The sequence below is a fragment of the Chiloscyllium plagiosum genome, unplaced genomic scaffold (assembly GCF_037043375.1).
Source record: "Chiloscyllium plagiosum isolate Xiang-an unplaced genomic scaffold, Cpla_swu_hap1 HiC_scaffold_1, whole genome shotgun sequence".
Classification (NCBI taxonomy): domain Eukaryota; kingdom Metazoa; phylum Chordata; class Chondrichthyes; order Orectolobiformes; family Hemiscylliidae; genus Chiloscyllium; species Chiloscyllium plagiosum.
In genome coordinates this window covers 137,751,893-137,770,744 of record NW_028270139.1, presented here as the reverse complement: position 1 = coordinate 137,770,744, position 18,852 = coordinate 137,751,893, and the positions used below count along the sequence as shown (strand labels likewise).

The 18,852-nt window shown below is 43.8% G+C and overlaps 1 long non-coding RNA gene across 2 annotated transcripts; it reads left to right on the top strand.

Moving 5' to 3' along the window:
* The first annotated feature begins 3,793 nt into the window (after window positions 1–3,793).
* LOC122559536 (uncharacterized) lies at window positions 3,794–10,841 on the top strand. 2 transcript variants are annotated; one of them, XR_015759606.1, is made up of 4 exons: window positions 3,808–3,884; window positions 4,329–4,476; window positions 6,974–7,157; window positions 10,491–10,841. It is a non-coding gene; the product is annotated as an uncharacterized LOC122559536 (long non-coding RNA). The 2 variants fall into 2 exon arrangements; XR_006314456.2 differs by lacking the exon at window positions 4,329–4,476 and having other exon boundaries at window positions 3,794–3,884.
* The last annotated feature ends 8,011 nt before the right edge of the window (window positions 10,842–18,852 follow it).

The window sequence follows — 18,852 nt, the reverse complement described above, 5'->3', positions numbered from 1 at the left end:
CTGTGTACAACACAGTATTGAAATAATTACTGGTGGGACAAACTCCAGGCTGTCCTTTTCCATATGGTTTGTGAGCAGCTGAAAAAATACATCTCCACTGCCTCATGGAATAGGCTGGTCATTTTTGTAAATCTTTAAGAATGAAATCATGTAACTACTTGCTCCTTCTGTACCATAACAAGTCTATAATTCTGTAATTCACTGTTCAGGCCCTAATAGGAAATATGCTTTGGGACACAAGGGGGCTATGATACTGTTCAGTAATATGGAGAGGCAGGGGTCTATCTAAACGTAAGTTCATTAAACAGAGAGAAAGACAAGTAAAAATTTCAGTTAAAACCTTTTTTTGCATTCTCGCCACATCCTTCCTAAAGTGTGTAGCCCAGAACTGTGCACAATTCTCCAGCGAAGGTCGAATCAGTATCTGATACAAGTTCAGCATAACCTCTCTGTTCTTGTATTCTATACTCTACATATGATACTTGGAACACTATATGTTTTATTAACAGCTCCTTTGACCTGTACTACCACTTTTAATGACCACTGTACATGCACATCAATGCCCTGCTCCTGCCAATACTGAACTCTATTTATTTCAACAACAGAAATTGCTGGAGAAACTCACCTGATCTGGCAGAATCTGGAGAGGTGATAGTCAGTGGACTGTTAACCCAGAGACCCAGATACTGTTCTGGGCACCTGGGTTTAAATCCTGCCACTATAGATGGCGGAATTTGAATTTAATATAATGATCATGAATCAATTATCAGGAAATACCCACCTGGTTCACTAACATCCTTTAGGGAAGGAAACTGCCATCTTTACCCAATCTGGTCTACATGTGACTCCATACCCATTGCAATGTGGTTGACTCTTAACAGCCTTCTGGGCAATTAGGGCTGGGTAATAAATGCTGCCGAGCCAGTGATGCCTTTATCCTGTGAATGATTTTAAAAATATATATCTGTGGAGAGAAAGCAGGGTTAATGTTTTGGGTCCAGTGACCCTACCTCATAACTCGTTATATTTTATACTGTCTTTCAATTTCTTTGGACCAAACGTATTACCTCACATTAAACTTCATCTGCATCGAGCTACATATTCTACCAATGTGTCAATGTCCTTTGGAAGTTGTATACTGTCATAGACTCACACAGCACAGAAACAGACCCTTTGATCCAATTCATTTGTGCCAAACAGACATCCCAATCTGACCTAGTCCCTTTTTCCTCGAAACCCTTCCTATTTATGTACCCATCCAGATACCCTTTATCCTCCACGAACTTTGAAACTGTCTCCTGCATTCCAAGATCTAGATCATTAACATATATCAGGAATAGCATGGATTCTAATCCTACCCTTGGGGTACTTCACTGCCAGCTTTCCTCCAGCCCAAAAAACTCCATTAACTGTTACTCTCTGTTTCTTATCTCTCAGTCAATTTTCTATCTACATTCCTACTGTCCCGTTTATTCCATGATCTATAATATTCCTCACAAATCTGTTATATGGCACTGTATTAATACCTTTTGGAAGTTCATGTACACTATACCTTTCAGCCTTACGCTAATCAACCTTCACTGTTACTTCATCAAAGAATTCAAACTAGTTAGACATCATTTTCTTTTAATAAATCCAGGGTGAGACTTTTGAATCAATCAATATCTTTTCATGTGATTATTCTTTTCATCCCAAATAATTGAATCTGTAAGTTTTCCCACCACGGATGTTAAATTGACTGGTTGGTATCTGCTGGGCCTATCTTTTCAAGATTTCTTTGATGAAGGCTGTAAGGCATGCAGTTTTCCAACTCTCCAGCACCATCTTCAAGTCTAGAAAAGTTTGTTCTCAGTGCCCCTGCAATTTCCACTTGCATTTTCTTCAGCATTCCTGAATACATCTAATCTGGTTTCACTGCTTAATCAACTCTAAGCAACTCATCCTATACCTTCTCCTTGTCAGTTTTAAACCCTTCTATTGACTGATTTTGGACAGCAACTGCCTCATAGATTAAGGCAGATGCAAAGTATTCATGTGACTACATGAATAGTGGGCGGCACGGTGGCACAGTGGTTAGCACTGCTGCCTCACAGCGCCAGAGACCCGGGTTCAATTCCCGACTCAGGCGACTGACTGTGTGGAGTTTGCACGTTCTCCCCGTGTCTGCGTGGGTTTCCTCCGGGGGCTCCGGTTTCCTCCCACAGTCACAAAGATGTGCAGGGTCAGGTGAATTGGCCATGCTAAATTGCCCGTAGTGTTAGGCTAAATGGGTAAATGTAGGGGTATGGGTGGGTTGCGCTTCGGCGGGTCGGTGTGGACTTGTTGGGCCGAAAGGCCTATTTCCACACTGTAAGTAATCTAATCTAATCTAATCTAATCTACCTTCCCCGTAGTTCTTGCTTCTATATACAAATCCCCTTTCTGGTGCCTAACCAGTTGTAGCTTTCCTTTCACCTTTTTATTGTTTACATGTCAATAAAAGACCTTGGAAATTCCCTTTGTTTTGTCACCTAATTCCCCCTTTGCTTGTCAGATTTGTCTTTTCACTTGTCGTTGGAACCTCCTGCAGTCTATTTGGTTCTCAAGTGTACTTGCAATCCGACACCTATCAAAAGGACATTTTCTCCTCTAATTTAATTTCTATTGCTTTTTCATCCAAGGAGATTTTGTTTGCTTAACCTTTCCCCTGTGAGGGAATATAACCTGACTTTACCTGAACCATCTTTTTTTTGAAAATAGCCCATTGTTCCACCACAGCATTTCCTGTCAACCCTTGGTCTATCTGGCCCTATCTGGCCTAACTCCATTGTCGCCCTGTTGAAGTCAGTACTCCCCTAGGGAACTTGTGCTTGATAGGAGAACACAGAATTGGGAAGGGAGACAGGAGTATTGAAAGGCACTTGCCCCTGACATCCCTGATCCAACTCTGAAAACCTCCACTCCTCAAAGTTCAATCTGCCCTCATCCTATCCCTGTAACCTTGTAATTTCCATGGCTAACCCACCCAGCCTGCACATCCAGGACACTATGGGATAATTTAGCATGGCCAATTCACCTAACCTACACATCTTTGGATTGTGGAAGGAAACCAGAGCACCTGGAGGAAACCCACGCAGACACAGGGGGAATGTGCAAACTCCACACAGATCACACAAGTTTGAAATTGAACCCGAGTTCCTGACGCCTTGAGACAGCACTGCGAATCACTGAGCCACCATGCTGTCCATGGCACCCAATACTTCCAATCATACCTGCTCATCCTTTCAAGCCAGCCTTGAAACTAGTCTTCTATCTTTAAGGGTTTGCCTGCTGTCCTAAATTGGATGGTGAGCCTCTCTCCAAGGCCTTTAATTAGCTGCTGTCATGAAAATCACAGATGAGTGAGTCACTGATGACACATTCAGGGCAGGTTCAAGATTCGGAACAGTCTGACCTTGACTCCACCAATTGACCCCCTAACTGCCCACCCAGTCTGCTGTAGGATCTAACCCTCTATAATTCCACGGCTCTGTTTGACAGAGCTGTCAATAAAATGATTTTTCTCTGCTAGCTTCTGATTTCTTTTTTTTCTGCACTGTCAGATTACTCAAGCCTTTGACATTGCCCATGATTAAGTAGCTAGTTAGCTATTTAAGTGCCATGAATGGATGACTATTCCAGGCGTGTCATTGTAAGTGGCTCATTTCTCACTGATGCTAATATAATCACAGGCTCAGAAGTCACATGCTTGAAAGCCACATGTCCCTGTAATTTCATTAATCGTCTATTAATACACAATCTATTTCGGTTGCAGCAGAAATGAAAGATGTTGGATCCTAGGTTCTGAAATCCATCTGTTGCTGTGCTGTCTTACATTAATGAATCACTGCAGTCACTGAAAAAAGGTAGGATCAGTTTTCCTTCTCCAGCACTCCTGTCACATAAGCTGCATTTGGAATCTGCGAGCAAAGCTAATTGACAAGCCCACAATTATCCTCAAGAGAATAAAAATCACGGGGGAATGGCATTCCCAATATGAGAAGCTCTTCATTCAGAAGTACCTCAGTTCCTGCAGCAAAATGAACTTCAGTATAGGTACCACATGAATGAACTTTCTAGTTTGAGATAAATTATTAGCAATAAGCAAAGTAATGTGTCATCTCCTTTAACAAAGACATTTTAGCTGTTTATCCGACAAGGACAGCTACCCTTTTTAATAAAGCAGGCACAGAGATTATTTCAACTCCCTATATTCCTATGGCTTAAGTTTAAACGGTCATTGAATGATGAGTTGAGATTCAGGATGCCCCACAATTTTTGAGAATGTTGAAACGTTTTGATTTCAACAGGTTATTACTAAAGGTGGCCGTGCTAGCATTGAACATCAGACAATGGGTCACTGCATCTCTGTGCCAATACAGCCCTTCAGGAACACGACGTTCAATGACTAATAGGACATATGCTGCCAAGTGTGCAAGGAGTAACCAAAATGATCAGGTACAATTCCATCTGATACGTGAGATTTCTGGAAAGGTTGCTGTATAGATTTTAATAAGGTCATAGAATATGAGTTCTCTGATTGGCGCTGTTAATCTGATCTAATCATCGAATCCTGACTGACAGATATAGACATGAGTATCAGAGGTTCTGTGTCACTTTGGGAGCTGGCTCTGAGGGCACTGAATCAGTGTCAAGGACCCTCCACGTGTAAGTAAAGGGAGGCTTGGTGACAGAATACCGGCCTCTGTGGAGTTATGTCGGTTGCAGTCAGTTTTTCTGACTGACTGCATTAGCCTGCAGTCTACCAACTCCAAAGCAATCCACTAAAGAGAAAAATAAAGACTCTTTCTGCTTCTGACTGGGGTCCCCAGCTGGTGGAGCACATGCTAAAACACTGTACAGTTCACCATTTTCTGACCACCTTGGTTGCCTGGCAAACCTGGATTTGAAGAAGAAGAAAATTCTCTTTTATAAAGTTAAACATTGCACAACACCAGGTTATAGTCCAACAGGTTTATTTGGAAGCACTAGGCTTTCGAAGTGCCTCCTCTTTATCAGGTGGTTGTCCTGATCAGGTGGTTGACAACCACCTGATGAAGAGGCAGTGCTCCGAAAGCTAGTGCTTCCAAATAAACCTGTTGGACTATAACCTGGTGCTGTGCAATTTTTAACTTTCTCTACCCCAGTCCAACACCAGCACCTCCAAATCATGACTTCCATCTCTTTTATAAAAGAGTTTGAGACTGAGGGCACTGCTCTGCCAATTTCAGGATCTATTAAACTCTTAGGTGATGGGAATGGAAGTCACAATCAAGAGTTCCAAGTAACAACAACAACCTACATTTGGGTGTAAGCAACACTCCAAACTCTTTGCCGGAAACTCAGAAAACATCGACAGGAAGTGTACACATGATTACACAAAAGGCAGCGACCGAAGAATTCGCCAAAGGGTGCATTTCCAGCAGAAGATGATAAGAGAGGAATCAAGGTCCATCACTATTGGTCCCCTTCAGGTTGACAAACTCTCAGGGATAGGTTAAGGGAAACCTTCGAGTATGAGTTGGTGGGGGGAAGGTGTTGGCTCGCAGGTCAGAGCTGGGGCCAGAAGGGCTGTCAGAAAGCCAGTGACAGGGGAGAGGGCAGTGTGGAGGCTAGAGCTGATGACCAATGAAAACCGAGATGGAGATGTCAACCTCACGAGTGCCGTCTGCTGGAGGAAGATCACCTTGTCTGTGCACAGATGCTGAGAACCGAAGGTCAAGAGTCCATCCCAGCAGCACAGTCCTACTGAAACTGAGATAGTGGGCACGTTGGTTCTGTTGGTCCAAAGGATTCGGAATTTCAAATGTTTAAAAGTGACTTTCTGGCCCTAAGGTTTTGCTATCAGCTTGGCCTGGAGGTTTCCTCATTCTCTCCATTGTCGACAGCAGCATATGGAAACAAAGACCACGCCAGTATTTGGCCAGTGGTCATCTTGCCTGTTCAGCAGTGCAGCTTAAATGACAGTCCATGGGGAGGATAGCAGTGAGGTAGATGCAAAGAAATTGCAAGGGTTGTTTAACCATTAAAACTTGCCGTAACCGTGTCAGGGAATGGGATGTTTCTCATTTTTTTTTAGGCAGTGCTACGTGTAAGCGCTCTCACATAGGGCACACGATAGGAAAATCACATGGACCCTGGGTCCTAAGAACCTGGCATCAAATCTCAAGCCCCACCTGTGATTAATGCCCAATGTAACACCTTTCTTTCCTAGCCTGATATCGACCAGCCTGTAGCAACTCAAAGTGGAATTAGTGCCATTCTATCTTCAGACTGGATTGAGAATTTCCAAGCCAATTTTTGCACTGAAGCTGTGAATCTGGATTGTATGCAAACCCAGGTCTACAGCTGAAATGCAAGCAGACATTAGCCCCCAGATAGTAGCATTCCAGAAAATTAGAAAATAAAACTAGACTTGAATTTGCGGTGTCTTAATCAAAAAGAGTAACAGTTTCTCAATGATGTTTAAGGGAAAACGTGGTTTTCCTGAGGCACCCAGGCTGGGGTTAGAGAAGAGAATATCATTAGTAACTGCAGAGGTTTTAATCCAGGTGGTGAGAGTGTGATTAGACTTATCACTTGACTTCAACTTGTAAGTGAACCTTAAATTCATCATGTAAATATTTAAATGATCGGATGTTTGAATTAGTTTGCTATACCTTGAGCATTCAGTGAAAGTTTCATTTCAGGTCTTCTTTCTTTCAAGTAGTGCAATTTACACATTGTATTGGTGTAATGATTTGACTGAGGTATATGTCTTCTCTTAATGTGTTCCTTCACTGTAAGTCCTACAATAACTTCTATGGAAGTCTTGTGTGCAGGGTCCCTGTCTCTGAAACAAAATCTCCAGGATAAAATCCCACTCTAGGACTTGAGGGCTAAGGAGATGGTATTCACTTTGTGGCCAAACCAGTTGAGAATTAATTTCTTAAACTTTCCAACCATCTATTGGCAGATGACAAGAACAGGAGATATTCCTGGCCAACCATGTGATAGAGAGAGAGAGAAACACACACACATTTGAGCCTCTATCATTACTAACCAGAGCTCCAGATTATAACCTGCGTGTACAACTCATTCATCCTGTGTGAAAACCACCGACATCATGTGGAAACCACCTGACATTTTTAAAGGGAGCAGTAAGTATAAGCGAATAGATGCCACAGAATGGAAAAAGACAAAGCTTGGTCAGAAATTAGGTTTACGGAAGGTTTTTGAAGCACAGAGGAAGGGTGGGGGGTGGGAGGTTAAAAACGTAGTGAATCAATGATGAATGAATGATTTATTTATTGCCACATATATCTTAAAGGTACAGGGAAAAGTGTTTTGTCGTCCCAATCCAGCACCATTTTGAGTTACAAATATAAGTAACTTCAATAAGAGTTCACTTTCTGTTCAAACTGGTTCTCAAGCACAGCTCCAGGGCATCTGCAATGTTCTCAAGGAATCCTGCTCCAGGAACAGCAATGACAACGCCTATGCCCCTGGCGACCCTAGTTCTGCCATCACCACCTCACCGACACCACTAAGAATCCAGGCTTCTGGCCTAGCATCACAGGAGTCCCCTCTCCAAAGGTTTCCAAGTTACAAACTGTCAGAGTTGAGGCATCTAAAGATCGTGCCGCATGGGGTGATGCAAAAATGAAGGGTCCGCTAAAGTCAGAAGACCAGTGGAAATGGGTGGGAATATAAGCTTCATGGAGGTAGAAGGAAGTAGGCATTAGCAGCTGGAAGTCCACGCATTGTTCAGAAAACTTGGCATGGTCCTCGGGCTTGTTACCATAACTACCCTAAATTGCAGGTGTCAAATGGCCTTCCCTACACTGCTCACCAATTGATGAGTGCATTCGGTTTGGGAAAACATGGATGCAATTTGGAGGGGTATTGTTTACAGTGCAGCAGTAGTCACAGACTTCCAGGGTGAATCACAATGGAGAATCGCTGCTCTGCGTTCCAAATCAAGTTTGTTTTTTAATCGCTCCTTCGGGGTTTCTCTGCAGCGTCCAGCTGTCTGATTAAGGAACACTGACTAGGCCATAGCAGAACCTGGGAGAACCTGCAAATGGGTGGAGGGAGCTTTATTCATTAAGTTTACAAGAATGATACCTGGACTTCATGAGGAGACATTATACAAATTTGGCCTATTTTTTATATAACTTAAAAGGTTAAAGTCTTCAACAATTAGAGTTGGGCCACAGATCAACCACGATCTCTTTGAATGGCAGAACAGACTCAAGGGGCTGAATGGCCTACTTCTATTCCTATGTTTACAAGCACAGCATTAGTCCAGTCAGCCAGGTAACAGCGCGGCTGCTTAGGGTTTTGTTTTGCAGTTTTGAAGTTTTACTGGTTAAGGGCATTGTGTGAAGGTTTTGTTTTGGTTTTAATTGTGCCATATTGGTCACGGGGACTTTGTGATGGGGTGTCTAACAGTCTGGGGAGTATGCCCTCTTCAAGCCTGGGTGCCAGTGGAATGAACGTTAAACAGTGTATATCAGGCGCCATTATTGGGGAAGGGAGATGTAGAGTTCAATGCTGGAGATTGTAGGCAGCATCCTGGGGCGAAGAGGGGAAAAGGACAGTTATAGGAGGATGAGCTCGATAAGTAAAGTGGGAGAGACAGTAGTGAAGGGGAGGGCAAGGGATGCTGCAGGAAGTAGGGGAAAGAAATGGTCAACACCACCATTGCCTGAATAGGAGGACTGTGCAGCAGGATGGTGAGCATCACCAAAGGGTAGTGAAAGGACTTAATGGTAAGGAGGGCAGTCAGAGTCTCAGCTCAAGGTGGTCATAGAGTTATAGAGTCATTGAGATGTACGGAATGGAACCGGGCCCTTCAGTCCAACTCGTCTATATTGACCAGATATCCTAACCTAATCTAGTCCCATTCGCCAGCACTTGGCCCCATATCCCTCAAAACCCTTCCTATTCATACATCCATCTAGATGCCTTTTAAATGTTGTAACTGTACAGGCCTCCACCACTTCCTCTAGCAGCTCGTTCTATACACACACCATCCTCTGCATGAAAAAGTTGCCCCTTATGTCTAAATTTAAATGTTAAAATTTGCCCCCTCACTCTAAATCTATACCCTCTAGTTCTGGAAGTTGCTGAACAAAAAGATTTTGGGCTGCAGGTTGATGGTTCTTTGAAAGTAGGTAGATAAGTCGATAGGATAGTGAAGAAGGTATTTGGTATGCTTTCTTTGTATAAGGGTTGGGAGGTCATGTTGCGGCTGTACAGGACATCGGTTAGGCCACTTGTGGAATATTGCATTCAATTCTGGTTTTCCTCCTATAGGAAGGATGCTTTAAAACTTGAAGGGGTTCAGAAAAGACTTACAAGGATTGCCGGGGTTGGAGGTTTTGAGCTATAGGGAGAGGCTGAATAGGCTGGTTGTATCAAAGGGTCTGGTTTCTATGCTGGTTTCTATGACTCTATGAATTCATCTCGTTATTCAGTCAGTATCATAGCCTGGGCAGTAGGACTCTGAAACATTGCTGGCTTACCCAAAAATGCAGGATACGATAGACCTTACACATATCACGCTGAGAGGTCTTTTCCACAATGCAGCAGAGTTCATCAATAGAAAAAGATTCCATTCCATTAATGCACAAGTGACCTCTGATCACCAGTACCACTCACTGCCAGAGTTGAGAATATTCCAGACAGAATATTAATGTGTTATATTCTATACAAAAGGAGCATGTATCTAGGGGATAGAACCCCTAAATGTGAAATCAGGCCCTTCGGTCCAACATGCCCATACTGACCTTCCGAAAGTATCCCACCAAACCCCATTACTCTACATTTATTCCTGACCAATGCACCTAACCTACACATCTCTGAACAATTTAGCATTGCTAATTCACTTAAACTTCACATCTTTGGATCATTGGAGGAAACCCACACAGACACGAGGAGAATATGTAAGCTCCACACAGACAGTCACCCAAGGCTGGAATCTGAACCTGGGTCCTGGCACTGTGAGTTAGCAGTGCTGACCACTGAGCTACTGTGCTGCCCAGCTGTGTTAAGTACTGAGGAACTGGAAGACCACAGGAAAATTCTTTGGGGAAGATGTTGTGTAAGATCATGGGTGTAAAAGGGTAAATGATGGAGATTGCATTTGAACCCACCCAATTGAGCAATGTCACACAATCCTGAGTGGAGGCGCAGTCCTGTTCTGAATCCCAACAGGGTCAGTTGAGATTTATCTGATTCCTGATAGTCATTCCAATTACTCATAAGCAGCAAATATATAAGTTGTCTATTGCTATCATGCATTGAAGTGCATCTTGCTATTAAGCCAAGTGCCTCATCCTATTAATGCTCATGAGTGGTTCATCTTGTATCATGTTAACAGGCAATTAAACTCATTATAAATAGGAGGATTGGGGCAGGCAGTGGCAGGTCCAGTTCTGGGGAAGGGTCACTGGACCTGAAATGCTAACTCTGATTTCGCTTCACAGATATTGCCAGACTTGCTGAACTTTTCCAGCAACTTCTGTTTTTGTTTCTGGGCCAGGACACCTGCCACCAAATCCCACCTGCTCCAGAGGTATGTAGCGATGTATCTGAGCAGATTGATTACAAAATCTGAGCAGGAGGATCATCTGCCCCAATGACAAAGTCTGAGTGGCTGCCCCTCAGCCATCTGATAACTACCTCATCAGCTCCAAAAGTAAAGGTCTCCCTCAGTGCTCAGTTCATGGAAAGATCACCCGAGAGTACGTGTTCAGCTCCTCAAGGGCAAGACCTTCTCACTTAAGACATGCAAAAGACAAGGGAAAGGTATGAGGTTCATCCAAGAAATTATGTTCAGGAGATATTGAGCTTTCCATCAAGAAGAAATGAGAAAAAAGTTAATTATTTAAATAATTAAACATTAATATGGTTAATATTCAGAATGAATATTTATGCCTATTGCTGCACTGGGACCACTTTACATTAAGTCACACCCTCATGAAGTCAGAAATTGTACAAATTACTCTTTCTAAAAACGCTCCACAAGTGAACAGTACAGGGGATTGGATATTCAACCAGGGTACAATTTCCAATTCTGATACTAGGCTGCAGCTGCGTCACTGATGCATTGTTATTTGAACATGCAAAGTCCTGAATGGGGCCGGAGGTGAGCTCAGCCCCTGTGGGTGTCACTGGGTGCTGCCTAGAGCCTTTGGGACAATAATGCTCCAAGGAAGACAGTCGCGGGGTTGGCTGCTGTCTTGCAGTCTGGAGCAGTCAGGCCGGCATGATCAAACTGTTCATTACAGGATCATTCAGTACGGGAGAAGGCCAGTCAGCTCTTTAAAAGAGCTAACCTTTTATCCTCACTGACTCATTCTTTGTCCATAGCCCAGTAAATGTCTTCAATTCAAGTATACATCCAATTCTCTTTTGAATGTGACTAGTGAATCAGATTGCACTACCTTTCAGACCCCACATGCCAGATCATAGCAACTTGACAATTTTCTTTAAAAGAATCACTCCTCCATACATACATTTCTCCTTATTTCTCTCTGGATTTCTTGGTTAGTCAGCTTACATTGACCATGCTGACCCTCCTGCCATGGAAACAATTTACTGCATCAAAACCACTTTTGATTTTGAACACATTAACATTAAATTAAATTCTCAACATTTTACAATCAATAATTATTACACTTTTAAAACAAAAACAACAATAACAGGTTCACATGGCCCATACTGAGTCATGTAGGAGAATGTACGGCCATGCAGACAGCATTAGTTTTCAGTTGTTCTGCAGAGATTAGATTTCTTACAATATGGAAACAGGCCCTTCGGCCCAACAAGTCCACACCGACCCTGCGAAGAGTAACCCATCCAGACCCATTCCTGTATCCTATATTTACCCCTGACTAACACACCTAACACTTCAGGCAATTTAGCATGGCCAATTCACCTGACCTGTATATCTTTGGATTGTGGGAGGAAACTAGAGCATCCAGAAGAAACCCATACAGACACAGAACGTGTAAACGCCACACAGACAGTCACCCGAGGGTGGGTCTTGAACCCAGGTCCCTGGCACTGTGAGGCAGCAGTGCTAACCACTGTGCCACCCCAAGTAGGCACAATCTCCTTGGGACAGGTGAACACCTTCTCTGGTGTCAGTATCCATAGTTTTATAAATAAGGCCCCAAGGTCATTCAGGTGGTAAAATAATTGTAATTGTCAGTTGAAAACTGGACACAAACCATCTCTGTGTTTCTTTCTCCACAGAAGCTGCCCGATCTGCTGAGTTTCTGCACCACTTTGGGAGGTTTGTTTTAGATTTCCAGAATCCACCATCATTTGTTTTATTTATGTCAGAAGAGCAATAGACTTGGTTGTAATGTCATTGCCAGCCTATGGTCAAATAAAGAGGAGGTGGGACTTGAATCTGGGTCTCTTGATCCAGGGGTAGAGACACTACCACTGCACCACAAGTGGGCCCTGCAACATCCTTCCTAAAATCTGGACTCCAGAACTGCACAGAACCTGAGAATGTTAGGTCAATTGAATTTTCCTAAACGGATTTCTGTTAGTGTGGAGGTGCCGGTGTTGGACTGAGATGGACAAAGTCATAAGTCACATGACACCAAGTTATAGTCCGACAGGTTGATTGGAAATCACAAGCTTTTGGAGTGCTGCCCCTTTGTCAGGTGAAGTGAATTCTGTTGGGCAGGGTTATCAGGGGGTTTGATTAAATTTGGATAAAAGGATTAGAAATAGAGATCAGCCATGGTCTGACTGAATGGCAGCACAGATGTGAAAAGGTCGAATTACCTCCATCTGTTCACATTCTGCAGGGAATAGCAGAATTGGACAATGTAGAGTAAGTTGTTAGGTGTCTGCGACATTCATAGCTAATTTAATTTAAATCATTAAACCAATCAAAGTCCAATCTTAAAAATAGCATTTGGGAAAAGAGAGCATACGTGTATCATTAGAATAAGCAACCATAAAACAGATCATGTCTATGTTGTGACATTATTTTCTCCATCTCTCAGTCACTTTAGCTAGAGAGGAAAGAATTTACCAGAAACTGTATCACTGTTTCTATTTACGTCTGATTCTCATTGTTTCAGATTACTTCCATCTGTCCAAGCAAATAAATATCCCTCTTGATTTCAAAAGTTGCAAAAAAAAACCTACCTGTTTGGGCTGCACGGTGGCACAGTGGTTAGCACTGCTGCCTCACAGCACCAGAGACCCGGGTTCAATTCCCGCCTCAGGCGACTGACTGTGTGGAGTTTGCACGTTCTCCCTGTGTCTGCGTGGGTTTCCTCCGGGTGCTCCGGTTTCCTCCCACAGTCCAAAGATGTGCAGGTCAGGTGAATTGGCCATACTAAATTGCCCGTAGTGTTAGGTAAGGGGTAAATGTAGGGGTATGGGTGGGTTTCGCTTCGGCGGGTCGGTGTGGACTTGTTGGGCCGAAGGGCTTGTTTCCACACTGTAATCTAATCTAATCTAATCTAATCTACTCAGATAACTAGTTGAACACCACTGACCTTATATCTCGAAAGTGGCAATGTTGAAGGTATTTCTGTTTTATGCTATAGTTGTGAATAAATGGTCTTTTGGAAAAAAAAGCGTAGAATTATAATGACGCTCTGGATGCTGGGATTTCTAAGGATCCCCGTTGGGGGGGGGGGGGGTGAGGCTATCTTTTCAAAATGGTACCCCTGGAGACAGTGTCAGTTGTCTAGTCATCTTCTGGAATGAGAAGAGTGAGGGGAGAGTGAGGGTCTGTACAGGATTGACCTGGTGAGGCTCTTACCTCTTATCAAAGAAACTAGAATGATGTGTCACTGTTTAAAAATCAGGGTTTACCCATTTAGAACAAAGATGAGGCAAATTCTTTTCTTTTCAGAAGGTCATGACTTTTTGGAACACTCTTCCTGAAAAGGAGGTGGACCTTGAATATTTTTAAAGCAGAGGCAGATCAATTCTCCTTAAGCAAGGAGTTAGAAGGGGTGGTGCATAAATGAGGTTACAATCAGATCAGCCAAGTTCTTATTAGATTAGTTACAGCGTGGAAACAGGCCCTTCGCCCCAACAAGTCCACACTGACCTGCCGAAGCGTAACCCACCCAGACCCATTCCCCTACATTTACCCCTTCACCTAACACTACGGGAAATTTAGCATGGCCAATTCACCTAACCTGCACATTTTTGGATTGTGGGAGGAAACCGGAGCACCCGGAGGAAACTCACGCAGACACGGGGAGAATGTGCAAACTCCACACAGAGAGTTGCCTGAGGCAGGATTTGAACCCAGGTCTCAGGCGCTGTGAGGCAGCAGTGCCAACTGTGCCGCCCACCATTGAATGGCAGAGCAGGCACGAGGGGCTGAATGGCCTACTCCTGCTCCTGATTCATATGTTCCTATGTTCAGCTGCTCACCTCCAACAGCCATTAAACAAGTAGAAGAGCTTGTTAGTAGCATGGGGAGAGCCAGAGGGTTTCTGTGTCATAGGATGTGGGCTTTGCTACCAAGCACCAGGACCTGTGATGACTTGGAACTGTTGTGTGAGAATCATAGAAATTTGAAGGCACAGGAAGGGCCCATTAGGACTGTCAAACCAATTCTAACTCTCCATAAGAGCAGTTTAGCTAGTCCCACTGCCCACCCTTTTCCCTGTTGCCTTACTAACTCTGTCCCATCAGGTGCTTCTGCAATTCCCTATCAAGGACCTGAATTGAATCTGTCCCTTGCAGTTGGTCACAACAATCCATGTGCAAATGCTTTTCCCCATTTGGCTTTTACTTCTTTTGCCAGTCACTTTATGTCCGTGTCCTACAGTTCACAATCTTTCCAGCAGTCGAACTGTAACCACTGAGACTGGCAGCATTATAAACAGTCTGAATGATGGCATAAAATTACAACCAACTAACAGAAACAAAATACTTCTCAACTCTGTCTTTAAAAGGCAATGCTTAATTTTAAAACCGTACCTCACAGTTCTGGACTGACTCACAAGAGAAAACACCACCTTGTCAAAACCATTCAGGATCTCATACACTTCCATAAAGGCACCCCCTTCACTTTCCTTAACTCCAGTGGGAAACAAGTCCAGCTTGTCCAATCTTTCCTCATAAAATAATCCATTCATTCCAGGTGTTATCAAGTGAACGTCCTCTGATCACCTCCAGTTATATCTTGTCTTCTGTAAGGAGACCAAACTGTGCATAATATAAGCGAGTTTTGAGAAGATTTATAGCTCAGGTTGAGATTCTGGATGTAGGTTTGCTTGCTGAGCTGGGAGGGTCATTTCCAGATGTTTTGTCACCCTACTAGGTAACATCTTCAGTGGGCCTCAGGTGAAGCACTACTGAAAATTCCTGCTTTCTATTTATATGTTTGGGTTTCTTTGGGTTGATGTTATTTCCTGTGGTGATGTCATTTCCTGTTCTTTTTCTCAGGGGGTGGTAGATGGGGTCTAACTCGATGTGTTTGTTGATAGAGTTCTGGTTGGAATGCCATACTTCTAGGAATTCTCTGTTTGACTTGTCCAAGATAGATGTGTTGTCCCAGTCGAAGTGGTGTCCTTCCTTATCTGTATGTAAGGATACTAGTGAGAGAGGGTCATGTTGTTTTATGGCTAGTTGGTGTTCATGTATCCTGGTGGCTAGTTTTCTGCTTGTTTGTCCAATGTAGTGCTTGTTACAGTCTGTGCAAGAAATAACATCATCAACTCAAAAAAACCCAAACATATAAATAGAAAGCAGGAATCATGTACACTGCTTCGCCTGAGGCTCACTGAAGATGTTACCTAGTAGGCTGACAAAACTTCTGGAAATGACCCTCCCAGCTCAGCAATCAAACCTACATCCTGTGCACAATTTTCAAGATGTGATCTCAGCAATGCTCCATATAACTGAAGAAAGCATCTTTAATGTTATGTGCATAATTAAGGATTGCAAGCCATTACCATTCTTGATTATGTGCTACACCTGTTTACTACCTCTTTATAACCCTTGCATTTAAACACTTAAAGCTCTCTGTGCTTTGGAATTCTGCACTTTCTCCGTTTAAGTAATACTCTGCTTTTTCATTCTTCCTGCCAAAGTGAACGACTTCAGATTTTCCCACATTGTGCTCCATCAGCCAGACTCCTGTCCACTCATTTTTACCTGTGTATATCCACCTGCAACTTCTTTATGACTTCCTCACAAAAAACCTTCCTATTTTCCTTCTTGTCATTTGTGAATTTAGCCAGCTTTGCTCCTGTCATTGAAGCCCCTGATTTAAAGTATAAAAGGTAGAAGCCCATCACAGATGAAAGCTATTGAAATGGGGAAAGACCGCGGCACCGAAGGATTTGGAAACTCTCTTACAGGAATCAGGAAAAGCGAGCATCTAACGTCAGCAGGTAATAGTGAAGAAAAATGAACTTTTAGCCTTTGAAAGGTAGTGTAAAAATAGAGAAGTCTCACTAATACCACACGAAGCACGAGTCAAACTACTCTGAACGACTGAAGAGTTTTGTTTCTCTTAGAGAGACTGGCATTTGAGGTAGGCCAGGGAAGGTTGATTCCAGGTATGGAGGGTTTTGTTTTGAAGAGGCATTGGGTAGGCTGGGTTTGTACACACTGAGGTTTAGAAGAATGAGAGGAGACCTTATTGAAATGTAAGTTTCTACGAGGACCTGACAGACTAGCTTTCAGAAAGGTTGTTTCTCCTTCCTCAAAGATCAGAGGGCAGAACCTCGGCAAGGGCTTTCCCATTTAGTCAGGGATGAGGAGGTTACTGTTCCTTCCAGAGAGTAGTCAGTTTGTGGAATTCTACACTGCAGATGGCTTTAGGGCAGAGATAGATACGATCTTGATTAGTAAGGGGATACAAGGTTAGTGAGAGAAGATTGGAGATTGGACTGAGAAATATATCAGCCTTGATCAAATGGTGGAGCAGTTTGGAATAACTGAATAGCCTAATAATTAACCTTATTGATCTCTCATATCTTATGGTCTCATGGGTTGTGGAGGCTGGGTTGTTAAGTATACTCAAGGCTAAGACAGAAAGATGTTTAATCAACAAAGGAATTAAAGGTTATGGGGATAAGGCAAGAAAGTGGAATGGATTTGTGGACTTGTTGGGCCGAAGGGCCTGTTTCCACACTGTAACTAATCTAATACAGTACCATGAGCTTTTATTTTCTACGTCAGCATTTGATATTGCGCCTTCTCAAATATCTTCTCAAAGTCCACGTGTAGTACATTTACAGACTCCCAATTATTGGCAGCATTTTACTTCAAAAAGCTCAATAAATTGGTTAAGTATGATGTTACTTTCATGAAACCGTGATGACTCTCCCCAATTACCTTGAGTGTTTCTAAGCGCACAGCTATAATCTCTTTAATGATCATTTCTAACAGCTTCCCCATGACAAACATAAAGCTACCAAACATATAATTTCCCGGTTTTGCCTCTCTCCATTCTTGAATAGAGGAGTTTTATTTGTTACTTTCCCCGTCTAAGAGAGCTTTTCCAGAATTTACAAACCTGATTCCTGAGAAAGTGAGACTGATATATGACGAGAGGTTCAATCTGTTAGGATAATATTCAGTGGAGTTCAGAAGAATTAAATATCTCATAGGAACCTATAAACTGAACTTCTGTACTTTGAAATATCATATTTTCCCATATTTCATCCCTGGCCTCCATTATTTAGATTAAAACCATCCTTATAAATGCATATCCTTTATCATTATGTATATTCCAGTACAGGAATACAGTGAAAAGTTTACAATGTCACCACTTATAGCACCGTCTCAGGTACAAAGGACGCTGGTAAAAATCTCAGATACAAACACAGGAATAAAAATAAGAAAAGTAGTTGCATTACTTTACAGTGATTCACAGAATAAGTTCAAAATATAACATAGTTAAAAGGATAGACATTACGGTCGGATAAACAATTTACAAATAAATATGACAGTGCAGTAGGTCAGCGCAGGGGCTTCCACACATGGTAAAAACAATGACTGCAGATGCTGGAAACCAGATTCTGGATCAGTGGTGCTGGAAGAGCACAGCAATTCAGGCAGCATCCAAGGAGCAGTAAAATCGACGTTTCAGGCTAAAGCCCTTCATCAGTCTGACTGCTTGTGCCAGCCCCCAGGCCACAAACGTCTCCACTCCAATAGTGACCACTCCAGGACGCACGCTACCCCCACCACTCCCCCGTGCCAGTGTCTGCTCCAGGACCCACTCCTCACCGCGCCGGTCTCTGCTCTGGGATCCACTCCCCCACCCCCTCCCTACACCGGTGAACACACCGGGACTCACTCCTACCGTGCAGGTGTCTGCTCCGGGACTCATTCCCCCTCTGCGCCGGTATCTGCTCCGGCACTCACGTCCCCCCCCCACCGCGCCAGTGTCTGCTCCGGGACTCATTCCCCTCCGCGCCGGTGTCTGCGCCAGGACTCATTCCTCCCCGCGCCGGTGTCTGCTCCAGGACTCATTGCACCCCGAGCCAGTATCTACTCTGAGACCCACTCCCCCCAAACACTGGTGTCTGCTACGGGATTCACTGCCCCCGCACCCCCCCCCCCCCTCCCCCACCCTGCGCCGGTGTCCACTCCGGGATTCACTTCCCCCCCCCCCGCGCCGGTGTCTGCTCCAGGACTCATTCCCCCCACGCCAGTGACTGCTCCGGGACACATTGCCCCCGCGCCGGTGTCTGCTCCAGGACTCATTCCCCCCCCGCGCCGGTGTCTGCTCCAGGACACATTTCCCCCCCGCGCCGGTGTCTGCTGCGGGACACATTCCCCCCCGCCCCGGTGTCTGCTCCAGGACTCATTCCCCTCCGCGCCGGTGTCTGC